General features: G+C 44.3%; 1 long non-coding RNA gene across 1 annotated transcript in view; it reads right to left on the bottom strand.

The window, feature by feature from the left end:
• Positions 1-12,975, bottom strand: part of LOC113594138 (uncharacterized) — a 72,447-nt gene extending 59,472 nt beyond the window's left edge. The window contains exon 1 of the long non-coding RNA XR_008298072.1: positions 12,711-12,975. This is a non-coding gene — a long non-coding RNA (uncharacterized LOC113594138). The remainder of the gene's footprint in view (positions 1-12,710) is intronic.
• Positions 12,976-14,517: the final 1,542 nt, after the last annotated feature.

Raw genomic sequence — 14,517 nt, 5'->3', positions numbered from 1 at the left:
CCCCTCGCTCCTACCCGACCAAGCCTTGCTTGCTCCTTAGTTTGGCTTTTGACTCCCTTTGTGCCAGGTTTCTAGAGTAGGCCTCGGCTCCATTCTCCAGAGGACAACGAACTGTGGGTCATCCGTCGGTGAAATTGCGCCGCAAGTCACCGCCTGGACGGCCCGAGTGAATGGCTGCCCCATCTGGTGGGTGACTCCAACCTCCAACAGAGCCAGCCATCTAGGACCCATTTCTCTCAGGAAGGGACTCTCACAAGAACCCTGTTGACTCCAGAGCTTTGGGCCTGCCTGAGCTCTCACGGCCACGATTTAGATTCGGTAACGGAGCACTGAGGCAAGTGTTACCATCCCCACTCTACAAGTGAGGAACCTGCAACTCAAAGAAGTGAAGTGTCCCACCCCGAGTCACATAGTCCCTTAGCACCCTCATTAGGATTGGCGCTCAGAATCTGGGTCTCCACCATCCCAGGATGCTTCCAAGATGGACAAAAGGAAGCAGGAGGAGGGGTCGAGGTTTGCCCCATTCCCACACTTGTCTGTGGTGGCTCCATGTTTCCAAAACACATAGACCACGATCTGTCCCTCTCCTCCAGTTCATCACTGCACTGTTTACCCGTGGGTAGAACGCTGGTTTAGAGACATGGTCAGGCCTTGGACCAGCCGACTCAAGGACGAAAATTTAGAACTTGTTGCAGTCCTCAACTTCAGAAGTTAAGATTGTCTAATCTGAGATTTAGCTTTTGACCTCTAACAAGGAGAGTAAATAAGCAAACCCAGACAACACAAGCGTCGCCCAGAATCACGGCAGTCCAGTCGGGCATTTTAGCAATTAGAGGTACTTGTCCATAAAGCACTTAAAAATCCATTTAGACTGTCCCAGTCGGTTTAAGCTCTTTAATCTTGGATAAAGTAAACAAGACTGTTTTTAAGTTGGGTTTTTTTTTTTTTTCCTCTATTTTAAAACAAGAATATTGGGACAGAAAAAAAATAAGACATTCAAGGCCAGACCTCTGTGCCTCCGTAATGTGTAACAGCTGCAGAGGCTGGTCAGACGCTCTGGTGGTATTTTCAGCCTGCCAACACCAGTTCACCCTTCTGTAGACGGAAAACAACACATCACCTTGAAGTACACTTTTCTTTTCACTAGAGGCTTGGACATTCCTTAAGGGCAGGCCCAGACCTTACCGGGCACCCCACTGGACCTGTAGCTCAGCCCGTGGGGTCTCAGCAAATGCTTGCTCACAGACTGACCATTGAAGTATCAGGCGATGCCCCCTCCGCCCTTGTTGGTTGTCGGCAATGAACACATCTCCCCATGGCCCGCAGGCCCCCCACCCTCCAATCAGACCCGCCCACTTCCAATTTGGCCAAGCTTTGAACCACCCCTCGACCTTTGCTTGGCCCACCTTGGTTCTCCACCCGGAGCACATTTCCATCCTGCATCCCCACCGCGCCTCCCAGCTGAAGGGACACCTCCCAGGGGCTTTTCCCGATCTCCTTGGAACTTGCCCGGTTTATTTTTCTGCTCCCGCTCTCTTGGCAGGAAGTTCCGGAAGGCATGGGCCGCTACATATTTCTCTGTGTTTGTTTGCTTCACGTCCGTTTTCCCTACCCAACCCCATGAAGGACAACACGTGCTTTATTCCCTCCTGCGTCCCAATGCCTAGCCCAGGGCCTACCGGCACGGGGACTGAGTCGAGCTGAGTAACACGGACATCAAGAGCACCAGGTACACAGTTCTTGATTTATTCTCCCTTCCAGTTAAAGGTCTTAAAGAAGTATAGTGTGCCCTTTAACCAGCACGGCCCAGCCAACCGATGACTCACCTAAAGCCACACAACTCCAAGTTTACAGGGCGTGACACTCCAAGGTGTAGCTTGCAGGGGCCTAAGGAGAAACACTATGCAGCTTATCTGAACCAGGTGCACCTAGGAGCGAATTCCCCCGAGGACAGGAGGTGGACTGCGGCCAGAGGCTGGAAAGCGGGGCTTATTCCCACTGGGAGACATTGTTCAATGAAGCAGCAGCCACACCCTCACTTTTTTCAATTCTTGTTCTCCTGGACATTGTTCCACTACACAAGGAATTTCCTAAACAGGAGGGTTCCGCAGGGGCCGGCCAGCCCGCCCCTGTGTGTGCAGACAGGCGTGGCTCCCTGAGCCAGTGGTACGCTGAACTTCGGACCTCGCTGGAGACCAAACACTTCAAAGCCGCTTGGAGTCTTAGGAACACAAACAAAGCATTTAATCTCGGGTCTCTGACACTTTCCCAAGGCGCCACACTCCATTGAGGTGGCAAACGTAGCACTCAGGCTCAGAATACCAGCCCCTTTAGATTTCTTTGAGCGTCGATTTCCTTTACGTTTGGGTGATCTCTCTCTCTCTCTTTTTTAACGTTTTATGCAATCCTTATGCATTTGTAGTCAGTTGCAAAGATAGTGCTGAAAGGTGCTGTGTACCCTTCACCCATTTTCTCCAAAGGCTACATTCTTACGTAATTGTAGGACGAATCTGGGAAACTGACATTGGCACTTGTAGATTTCTGTAGCCACCACCAATCAAGATACAGAACTGTTACATCTTTGCAAAGATCTCCCTCCTACTACCCAGTATAGTCATTCCCACCCTTCCCCCACCCCCCACTGCCCCTCCCCAACATTCTTTACGCCTGGAAACCACTCATCCATTTTCCATCTCTATAATTCTGTCATTAGGGAATAATATATAAATGGAGTCATACAGTATGTAATATTGAGGTTGGCTTTTTTTCATTCCGCATAATGCTCTTGAGATTTGTCCTGGTTGCTGTGTGTATTAATATTTTATCCCTTTTTATTGATGATGGGCTTGTTGTGGTTGTTTACCACAGTTAACTGTTTTCCTTGTTGAGGGGCATTTTGGTTGCTTCTGGTTTTTGATGACTGCAAATAAATAGCTATGCTGTGAACCGTCCTGTAGAGGATTTTGTTAGACATAAGCTATCATTTCTCCGGCAGTATAATCTCTAGTAGTTGTATGTTTAGTTTTTTTAAGACACTTTCAAACTCTTTTCCCGAGTGACCATTTTATAGAAGCCATGTGGGCAATCCGTCTCCACATCTCTGCTAGCACCTGGTGTTGTCGGCTTTTTTTGTTTGTTTGTTTTACCTATTTCAACTTCTATGCAGTGATAAAACCTCATGTTCTCAATATGCATTTCCCTAACGATTAGTGATGTTGAATATCTTTTTGTGTGCTTTTTTTTTTTTTTTGAGAGAGAGAGGGTGCAAGTGAGTGAGGAGCAGAGAGAGGAGAGAGAGGGGGGAGAGAGAGGGAGAGAGAGAGAAGCGGTGCTGCTGCTCACCTGAAATGGTGAGGGGCTCGAGGTCACCCGATGAGGGGCTCAAATTCACCAACCGTGAGATCATGACCTCAGCCAAAGTCAGATGCTTTAACCGACTGAGACACCCAGGCGCCCCTTTGCGTGCTTGTTTGCCACTGCATCTCCTCTTTGATGAGATGCCTGTGTCTTTTGCCCATTTGAAATAGGATTTATTTTATATGTGGCATGTTGATGTGTTGACATGCAAGAATTCTTTCTTCATCTTTTCTAGAATGTGAGTCCTATGTCAGCTATGTGGTTGCAAATATTTTCTCCCAGTTGGTAGCTGGTCTTTTTAACCTCTCAATGGAATATTTTGTAATATTTTAATTTTGATAAAGTCTAACTTACCGATTTTTTTTTTCTTTTCTAGATCATGCGGCTGGTGTCGTGTCTGAGAACTCTTCACCAAGACCTGGGTCCTAAAGATTTTTTCCTGTATTATCTTCTATGAGTTTACGGCTTTAGGTTTTATTTACCCTTAAATCTATAATTGACTTTCAGTTAATTTTTGCCTAAAGTGTAAGGTTTAAGTCAAGGTTCATTTTTGTTGTTGTTGTTTTTTGTTTGTTTGTTTGTTTGTCTGTGGATACCCAATGGATACCCAGCACTATTTGCTGGGAAGACTGTCTTTCCTCCATTTTGCCCCTTTGTCCAAAATCAGTTGCTCGTACTTGTGTGGGGTTCTTTCTAGCCTGTTTTGTTCTGTTCATCAATCTATCCTTTCACTATTGCCACACAGTCTTAAATACTACATCTATATGACAAGTGTTGAAATTGGATGCGGTAATTCATCCCACTTTCTTCTTCTTTTTCAAAATTGTTTTAGCTGTCTCGTCCCTTCACCTTTCCATATAAAAGCTTAGAATAATTTTGTCAATATCTAGAAAAAAAGTCTCACTGGGATTTGGGAGTTAAACCTACATACCGATTAGGGAGAATTGGCATCTTTATTATGCTGAACCTCTCAATTAATGAACACAGTATGTCTTTTCATTTACTTGGATCTTCTTGAATATCTTCCTGGTGTTTGGTATTTTTTCAGCAAACCAGTCCTATGTATGTTTTGTTAGATTTACACCTAAGTATTCCCATTTTCTTTTGAGCAACTTAAATGGCATTGTATTTTTAATTTCAGTTTCTATGTGTTCCTTACTAGTATACAAAAATACAATTGATTTTTGTATAGTCTTCTATCCTGTAACCTTACTGAACTCATTACTTCTGGAAGTTGTTTTTTGGTTTTTTTTGTGTGTGTGTGGTTTTTTAGTATTTATTTATTTGTTTATTTAGAGATTGAGAGAGAAAACGCACAAGTTGGGGAGGGGCAGAGAGAGAAGGAGAGAGAGAATCCCAAGCAGGCTCTGCATCAGACGCACAGAGCCCGATGGGAGGTTCAAGCTCACCAACAGTGGGCTCATGACCTGAGCCGAAACCAAGAGTCAGTTGATCAACTGACTGAGCCCCCCAGATGCCCCAATTCTAGGAGTTTTCTTATAAATTCTGTGAGACTTTCAATGTGCATAATCATATTCTCTGCAGATAGGGACAGTTTTACTTCCTTTCTCATTTCTGTGCCTTTTATTTCCTTTTCTTGACTGTTGTGCATGGTAGAGCTTCTAGCATAGTGGTGAGAGTGAATATCCTTATCTTATGCCGGATCTGAGAGGACAAGCATTCAGAATTTCATGATAAGCACGATCTTAGCTTAGTAGTTTTAGTAGATATTCTTGATGAAGTTGAGGAAGTTCACTGTTCGTTTTCTGAGAGTTTTTATCACAATAGATGTTTAATTTTATCAAATGCCTTTTCTACATCAGTTGATGTGACCATGTGGTTCTTCAACTTTTTAATATGGTGGATTATATTGACTGATTTTCCGATATTAAGTTAGCCTGTCACCTCTGGAATAAACCTCACTTGGTCATGGTGTGTAATTCCATTTCTATATTGTTGAATTCTATCTGCTGCCATTTTGTTGAGAATTTTTGCATATATATTCGTAAGGGATACTGGTCTGTATTTTTCTTCTTTTGGCATTGCCTTTCTTGTGGTTGCAGGTAGTGTTGGCTTTATGAGGTGACGCTGGAAGAGAGTGTTTCTATTTTCTGGAAGAGACGGTATAGAATTAGTGTTAATTCTTCTTGAGACATTTCGTGGAATTGTCCATCGAATCCATTTGGGCCTGGAGATTTCTTTTGGGGGCATTTTTAACGTATGAATAATTTTCATAATTGTGATGGACTATCCTAATAATCTACTTCATACTGAGTCTGTACTTTTTAAGGAAATGGTCCATTTATCTAAGTTGTCAAATTTATTTGTGTAGATGCGTTCATCATATCGCTTTGTCATTCTTTCATATCTCCGAGCTCTGCAGTGATGCCCCCAGTTTATTCCTGAAGTTAGTAATTTGTGTCTTCTCGTTTTTTTTCTTTGTCATTCTTGTTAGAGGTTTGATCAATTTTATCGATCTTTTCAAAGAACCAGGGTTTTTTAAAATTGACTTTATTATTTTCCTGCTTTCAATTTCATTGATATCTGCTCTTACCTTTTTTTCCCCTTCTTTCTGCTTCTTTTGGGCTTATTTTTCTCTTTTTCATTTCTTGTGATGGGGGTTGTAAATTATTGATTTGAGACTTTTTCTCTTACTTAATGTAAACATTTAGTGCTATAAATTTCCCTCTCAGCACAGCTTTAGCTGCAAATTTTAATACGTTGTATTTTCATTTGCATTCAGTTTAATGTATTTTAAAATTTCTCTTAATATTTCCTCTTTGATCCTAAACTGAAGTCTGGATCCATTGAGGCCAGAAAATATATTCTGTATTATTTCTATTTTTAGAAGTTTGTTGAGGTTTACTTTTCATCCGTGTGACTTCTTTATTTTATAACTTTACAAAGTTTTTACCTTTTTCTTTTTTTAAGTAGGCTTCACCCCCAGCACAGAGTCCAATGTGGGGCTTGAACTCACGACCCTGAGATCAAGACCTTAGCTGAGATCAAGAGTCAGACACTTAACCTACTGAGACACTCAGGCAGCCCAGAAGTTTGTACCTCTTAACCCCCTTCACCTATTTCACCCATCCCTCCACCCACCCCCTACCTTCTGGAAGCCACCAGTTTGTTCTCTGTATTTCCAAGTCTGTTTCTGTTTTTTTGTTTGTTTTGTTTTATAGATGCCACATACACGTGAAATCTTATGGTATTTGTCTTTCTCTGCCTGACTTATTATTTCACTTAGCAAATACTAAGTCATCCCAAATGGCATGATCTCATGTTTATTACATAGCCTGCAATATGATCTCTTTTGGTATATGTTCCCTGGGCATACAATGTGCATTCTGCTGTTGTTGGGTGAAGTGTTTTATACAGATCAATTAAATCCACTTGGTTGATGGCGCTGTTGAATTCTTCTATAGTCTACCTGGTTTTATTTTTTTATCTTTATTTATTTTTTAATTTATTTATTTTGAGAGACAGAGAGAGAGAGAGCACGCGAGATCCTGAGCAGGGGAGGGGCAGAGAGTGGCAGGGAAGGGGGAGGGGAGACAGAATCCCAAGCAGGCTCCATACCGTCAACACAGAGCCTGATGCGGGGCTCAAATCCACGAACCACGGGATCATGACCTGAGCCGAAATCGAGAGTCAGATGCTGAACTGACCCAAGTGCTCCTATTTTTGCTGATTTTATGTGTGGTTTTGCTATCATTGTTGAGGGAGGGGTGTTAAAGTCTCCCACTAAAACTGTAGATTTGTCTATTTCCCCTTTCAATTCCATCAGTTTTTGTTTCACACATTTGGTAGTTCAGTTGTTGGCTGCATACACATTTCAAATGGGCATGCATTCTTGGGAGATTGAGTTATCATTCTGTAATGTGCTTCTTTATCTCTAATAATTATCTTTGCTTCGAATCTACTTTTTCTGATCTTTATATAACCACTCCTGATTTCTTTTGATTAATGTTTGTCTGGCATAGCTTTTCCCATCCTTTCAACAGACCTATCCCATCATATTTGAAGTGAGTTTCTTGAAGTATGTTAATTCAATAATTTTAAAAAAGCTACTCCACCAAATTCTGTCTTTTAATTGGTGGATATGTTCATTTACATTTAGTGTAACTATTAATATGCTAGGGCTTAAGTCTATCATTTTACTTTTTTGTTTTCTGTTTATTCTGTTTTCCTGTCATTCTGTTTCATTTTTCTTGCCATCTTGAGGGAGAACCGAGCGTTTCTTTAGAATTCCATTTTGATTTTTCTGTAATGTTTTTGAGCGTATCTCTCTGCATACCTTTTTGGGCAATTGCTGTAAGTATTACATTATGTGTCCGTAACTGTCATAGTCTGCTGATGTTGCTTTTTGCCAGTTCAAGTGAAGTGTATAAAATGTACTCCCCTGGGGCGCCTGGGTGGCTCAGTGGGTTAAGCGGCCGACTTCAGCTCAGGTCACCATCTCGCGGTCCGCGAGTTCGAGCCCCGCGTCGGACTCTGGGCTGATGGCTCGGAGCCTGGAGCCTGCCTCCGATTCTGTGTCTCCCTCTCTCTCTGCCCCTCCCCCGTTCATGTGCTGTCTCTCTCTGTCTCAAAAATAAATAAAACATTAAAAAAAAATGTACTCCCCACTTTATATCTCTTTACCCTTTCTGATTTGTAATACAATTTCCTCAAATATTCCACCTACATCCTTTGAGAGCTACATGAGATGAAGTTGTCATTTCTGCTTCAACCGTCAAACATAATTTAGAAAAGTTAAGAGGAAAAGGAAAGCCCCTCTTTCCTGACTTTTTTTTATTATGTTATTCCTTCCCTCGTGACATTCCCAGATGCCTTCTTTTATGGTTCTCTTTCTTTTTATGGAACTACATTTAGCCATTCTGGTAAAGTAGGTCCTCTGGTGACCAGTTCTCTCAGTTTTCCCTCATCTGAGAAGGTCTTGATTCCCCTTCATGGCTACAGGATATTTTCTCAGAATATAAAATTCAGTGGTTTCAGGTCTTTTTTTCTCAGCACCTGAAAAATACCTCGCTGCTTCCTTATGACCTCCACGGTTTCCGATGAGAAAGCCACTGTCATTTGGATTGTTTTCCCTACAGGTAACACCTCATTTGTCTCTGAATTCTTCAAGATTTCTTTGTCTTGAGTTTTCAGGAATTGTGGCACAGATGTCTTTGGGTTTATCCTATTGGAGATTTGCCCAGCTTCTTGATACACAGGTTTATGTCTTTTGCTAACATTGGGAAATTTTCAGCTATTTTTTTTTTTCCCAAATATTTTTCCAGCTCCACTCCCATTCTCCTTTCCTCCTCGGGCTCCGATACCCCAAATTCTAGGTTTTTTGGTTGTTGTTGTTTTGTTTCGCTTTTTGTTTTGTTATAGTCCTGGGGCTCTGTTCATTTTTTACCAGATTCCTCGGGATTTTCTGTATGTAAGATCATGTCCTTTGCAAATAAAATGGTTTTACTCTTTCCTTCCAGTATGGATACCTTTTATTTCTCGTCCGTGTCTCACTGTCCTGACTGGAAGCTCCAGTACGGTATTGAATAGCAGTGGTAAGAACATTCTTGTCTCGTTCTTGATTTTAGGAGGAAAGCACTCAATCTTTCACCATTAAGTGTGTTAGTTGTGGGCTTTTCATAGATGCCCTTTACCAGGTTGAGGAAGTTCCCTTCTATCCTTAGTTTGTTGAGTGTTTTTGTCATGCAGGGGTGTTGAATTCCTTCAGCCACTTTTTCTGCATTTGCTGAGATGATCACGCGGATTTTGTTCTTTATCAGTTTATTTTGTCCTCTGTGGTTCAGAGTCTTAATTTCTATTGTTTTACCTTTAGGGTTATTGACTCTTTTCTCTGTCCTCTCCATTCTGCCATTCAGCTTTTATTCTGGTTATTGTATATTTTAGTTCCAAAATTTTCATTTGGCTCTTTTTTAGATCTTCTATTTGTTAGTTAGGGTTTTCTAAAGTTTAATTTGTTCAGGTAGGTTCATAGTTACTCATTTAAATGGGTTTATATCGGCTGGTTTTGAATTTTTGTCGGATAATTCCAACGTGTCATCTCGGTGTTGGTGTTGGTATTTGTTTTGGTATTTCACGTTGATATTTGTATTTGGTCCTTGGGCATAATCGTTGTGTATTGATGTCTTTTGTCATTCAAGTCGAAATCTTCTTGTTCTTGGTATGACTGCTGATTTTCAACTGAAACCTGGACATCTGGGGTACTATGAGATTCGAGATCTTTTTTAAATTTTACATTGTTAGAAGGATTCTTCTCACATTGCTCCCAAGGGAGACATCACTTCCTTACGGGGGGTGGGAGTCAAAACAGGAGGAGGGAGGAAGCTTTTTTTGTGCTCCTGGGTGGGAATAGGAGTTCAGTCTCCCCCACTGGGTCTCTGCTGTTATTATCCTGGTTGAAGGGACAGGGGTGGCCCTTGGTTACTGTTCCCGGTCACCTTTTGTGACACCACTCTGTCGGGGGGGACGTGCCTTGTCACAGCCTATTGAGGTGGAAATCTAGATTCCCCACTTGGCTTTCGCTAGCACGAGTGGGGTAGGAGTGCAGTGCTCTCTGTGATGTTTGGCTGGAGGAGAGCAGTGGTTGCCTAAAGGTTTTCTGTCTTTAAGACTGCCCCTTTCCCGGTCCTTTGGCTAGAGAGAGCAGGCTTCTCCTGGGGCTTCTTTTTGTCTGCAACCATTGGCATATCTGAGTTGCTGGCTTCCTTTGGTCTTCGTCCGGGATCTACGGGGCCCAAAGAACACCCAGGGAAGCATCAGCTTGTCATTCCTGGGGTCCTGAGGTCCTCAGCCAAGGTCTACCTTTCAGAGTGTCCTTAATTTTTTAATTTTTTACGTTGTGTTTTATTTTTGAGAGAGAGAGACAAAGTGCAAGTGGGGGAGGGCAGAGAGACAGACAGACAGACACAGAATCGGAGGCCGGCTCCAGGCTCCAGGCTGTCAGCACAGAGCCCGACGCTGGGCTCGAACTCATGAACCGTGACACCCTTCCTTACGTTTCTTTTCTGTGTAATGTCCAGAGGTTTTAGCTGGATTTAGCGGGAGAGATAACAGAGAGTACGTCTGTTCCATCTTTCCAGAAACCTTCTCCCATTGGATTTTAAAAACTGACATTGGCAGCCATCCTGGAACCCCCTTGTAAGTTGCTTCATGGTGCTGGAGCATGTGTGCATGATCAGTGCCTTGGGACGGGGATTCCAAGAGTCTAGGTTACAATGGGACACCGTGAACAAGCCCCAAGAGCTCCATTTACATCCTATCACACGCTTCAAGTGAGTTTAATAAATTGTCTGGTGGGGGGGGGGGGTCTGAAAAATTAGACCACATTTACTAATAATTTAGGCTGGGTTAGTTAGTGGAAGTTATCGCAGTTGTACAGTTGGTGAACAAAGGTGATGAGTCAGAAGCAAAATCAAATTTCAACTCCATTTATCTAACAAACTTGAATATAAAATGCCCCCAGGGGCGCCTGGGTGGCTCAGTCGGTTAAGTGTCCGACTTTGGCTCAGGTCATGATCTCGCGGTCTGTGAGTTTGAGCCCCGCGTCGGGCTCTGTGCTGACAGCTCGGAGCCTGGAGCCTGCTTCACATTCTGTGTCTCTGTCCCTCTGCCCCTCCCCTGCTCACACTCTGTCTCTCTCTCTCTCAAAAATAAATAAATGTTAAAAAATGCCCCCGAATTAACGGGCTCTCAGGTGACTGGGAAGAGAAGTGAGCTCAGGAAGTCACCACGAAATCACCATATCTTTTTTAGGGGTTTGAGTCAACTGGCTCACACTCTCTTTGTAATCTTTGTGGCCTAAGTCTCGGTTTCTTACAATCTCCAGGAGAAAGCAAACAAACAAGGAAAACCGAAACCTCATCCAGACTCCCTCTGTACGAGATCCAGCGGCTTCCTGAATAATTCTACAGGTGGAGAATTACGGACGTCACCTCTCAATCTCAACTGTTGCCAGCTTTGTCTTACTGCCTTCTGACCGTCCGCTCCCTGCTCCTGCTGACTATTGTGTTTCCTTGGCATGGCTTTGCCCAGACGCTGACGTATCTGCTTTTTCCCCTCTAGTTTCCGAAGACACTGCTAATGCAGTGCTCTGTGGGTGATGGGATCCACTGAAGGTTTGAGAGCAACAAAGGGGAATGACTGCACAAGACAAAAAGACAAAAAACACACAGTTGAAAACTGACCATCCCTGCCTTGGGCGTATCTTAACCGCTGGCACTCTAACTTCTGACTTGAGCTCACTGGGGAAACATTTTAAATCTCTTAATATTAAGCGATCCAAGCCGAGTAATTTCTCTTGTTGTCTTGACAAGAGCCAGGGAGCTTATTCATGACCAGTGAGCCATCGGAGCATTTCCTTAAAGAAGTGTTTTCTCCCTGAGACAAATACGGCCTTCTCCAATGCAAAATTGTTGGAAGTGGGCTTTTTAACAGCATGTATTCCAATAGTTTTAGATGATCATGATTTTAACCCAAAGGCAAGTCACATGGCCTGGCAAGTCCCCGCCCCTTCCCCCCCCCCCCCCCCACCATGCATGAATATATCCACATGAAAAACCTTTCAAAGTTTTAAAACCAGGTCTGATCATACTGCATGCATAACAGAGCCTCAGCTCTCCTGTCTATAAAACTAAACGCTGTCGTGTACCTTCAGGGCTATTGTGTTGTTAAGTGTCTCGTGAAACACGTGAATAACCTAGAAATGTAACCTGGTCTCCGGCACACCAAGCACACTTTCCATGTGAGCTGGCCCTTTCATGAGCAGAGTAAAATTAAAAGAAATATTTGGATGGGAGTTACCAAACCTCGCCGAATACATGAGTCTGACTCCATCTGCGATGTATTTACTTTCTACAACAGAAAGAATTTCCATAGCGTATATGAAGATCAAAAGTAATTCAGAGGATAAAAGGAATCTTAAGAATGCCTCGTCCCCAAATCTTTCTCCTCCATACATCACTCCATCATTACCTCAGTCCAATATCTTGAGATTAAAGACGAGGAAAAGTAATCGTCTATTACCTTTGATTTCCAATTTTTTGAGGTTTAAATTTCACTGTTATTTTCCTAATGGGCTTTTATGAACGTAAAAATATTTATAAGAGTTTTTAGGTTCACCTACAACCTCCCTATCCCAATCTTTTCCCAGCCATTCATCCTTCTAGAACTGTGGGGTTTTAAAACATGTGGCCATTATGACTGAGGAAACAATATCCAGCAGCTTTCCCTTGGGTGAAACCAGAATTTCTTGTCACGTGCTAAATTGAGTCCCCCGACCAATCCCCACACCAGGTCCTCTGAGCTTTCTATGTCAATAAGTCCTGTTCACAGCCCACCTTGAAAACAGCCCTTTCCTGTGGGTCAGAGGCGTTTCAAAGCCAGTGTTGAGACTCTCCTCCTCTCTGGTTTAGGTGTAAGTGACAATTCTGAAAGGTAAGAGATGGCATTCAGATCCTCAAGTTGTTAATAGCACTTCTGTCTTAGCTTGGGTTCCCCCAGAAGCAGAGCCTGAGACAGGACTCGTTCGTTTGGGAGGAGATCCCAGGAAGCAGGGGTAAAGGGAAAGGAAGTGAGCAAGCCCAGGAAGGAGGAAAAGTCACTCTATGTGTAGTACCAAGGTTGCTGGGCAACAGGGTCTCAATTCTAGAACCTCCAGCAAGTGTACAGAATTCCTTCCAGAACGTTCTGTCCAAAGGATGAGCTTTTTGTCTACTGGCTCTCATTCTCCCCTTGACGGTGGCTCCTGGGCGTGACCTTCCCACACTTCCAGGGTGTGCTTGTGGGAGAGCTGGGTGGGCTCCCAGCTTCAGAGATGAACTTACTGAACTTACCACCAGAGCCACAGCTGAAATCATAGGGGGGCTGAGGGGATGTGTCACAGGTACCAAAACCATTGTGTAGGGGCGCTTGGGTGGCGCAGTCGGTTAAGCGTCCGACTTCAGCCAGGTCACGATCTCGCGGTCCGTGGGTTCGAGCCCCGCGTCAGGCTCTGGGCTGATGGCTCAGAGCCTGGAGCCTGTTTCCAATTCTGTGTCTCCCTCTCTCTCTGCCCCTCCCCCGTTCATGCTCTGTCTCTCTCTGTCCCAAAAATAAATAAACGTTGAAAAAAAAAAAAACATTGTGTAAAAACATATTGTCCCTTCTGTACCTACTCTTCCCCACTGTGCCCATGGGGGTGCTCCCCCACCAGGGGATCCAGAGGATCCCAACGACACTGAGGCGGAAAGGCACTGCTATCAGCTTCCCCCGAGGGGTGTGGGGACCCTAAGGACGGCCCTCCTCTGTCTTTCCTCCAACCTATACTTTTGTCTGCACTCCCTCCTGCAGGGAACCGAAGAGTGGCGCAACCTCAGTGGGCCCCAAGGGTAGATGAAGGCTGCTGCCTAAGGGAACATTTCACTTGACCGTGAAAGAGGGTGGCAAAGGATCGTCTGACCCTGCCCGGGATGTCTCCCTATGCACGCCTCCCCTGGACTGCTCACACCTGGCCCTGTGCCCAGGAGGATCTCCAGGCTGAGAGCCATGCCCTGTGCTGCCCCTTTCCAGTGAACTTGTCCCGTCTGCTCTCATGTGTCTACTGGTCCGTCCCCTGTGTGCACCAGGAGCTTGTGGCCCAGCACACCGTGTCTTCATATCTCTCGTCCAGCCCCAGCACAGCGCCTGGGACACACGGGTTCTCTGCAAATATTTGCGGAGGAAAAGGGAGGGAGGAGGCAAGTCGGTTGCCGGGAGAGAAAATGATTTGCTTATATCACACTTGCCAAAGAGGAGTCATCTGACATGTGGGGAGTTCCCAGAACTGACCATTTAAGAGCACCACTCGGACGAAATCCGTGGCAAAATGCAGTACTTACTGAGGCATTTGCTTTTGCCTCTATTATTTTTGAAGAGAGAGATGCTCCAAGACCAGTGTGACTGACACTAACCAGGTGACTTGGCTGTGGCTTCCTGTGAGTCAGGCCTGCCAGACAGCCGAGGCCAGAGGTGAACAGGAAAGAGGCTGAGAAAAGCCAGAGAAACGGAGTCAACACAGACGTGGAGGAGGCTTCTGGAGGCTTCTGCAACCCTCTCAGGCCAAAGGGCGCACAGAGCTGCAGACCCCCAGACACTCACGCTGAAGTGCATGCAGCTGACATCGCTTCA

Source organism: Acinonyx jubatus, chromosome C2 (assembly GCF_027475565.1).
Source record: "Acinonyx jubatus isolate Ajub_Pintada_27869175 chromosome C2, VMU_Ajub_asm_v1.0, whole genome shotgun sequence".
Lineage (NCBI taxonomy): Eukaryota > Metazoa > Chordata > Mammalia > Carnivora > Felidae > Acinonyx > Acinonyx jubatus.
This window is presented reverse-complemented; position numbering and strand designations above follow the sequence as displayed.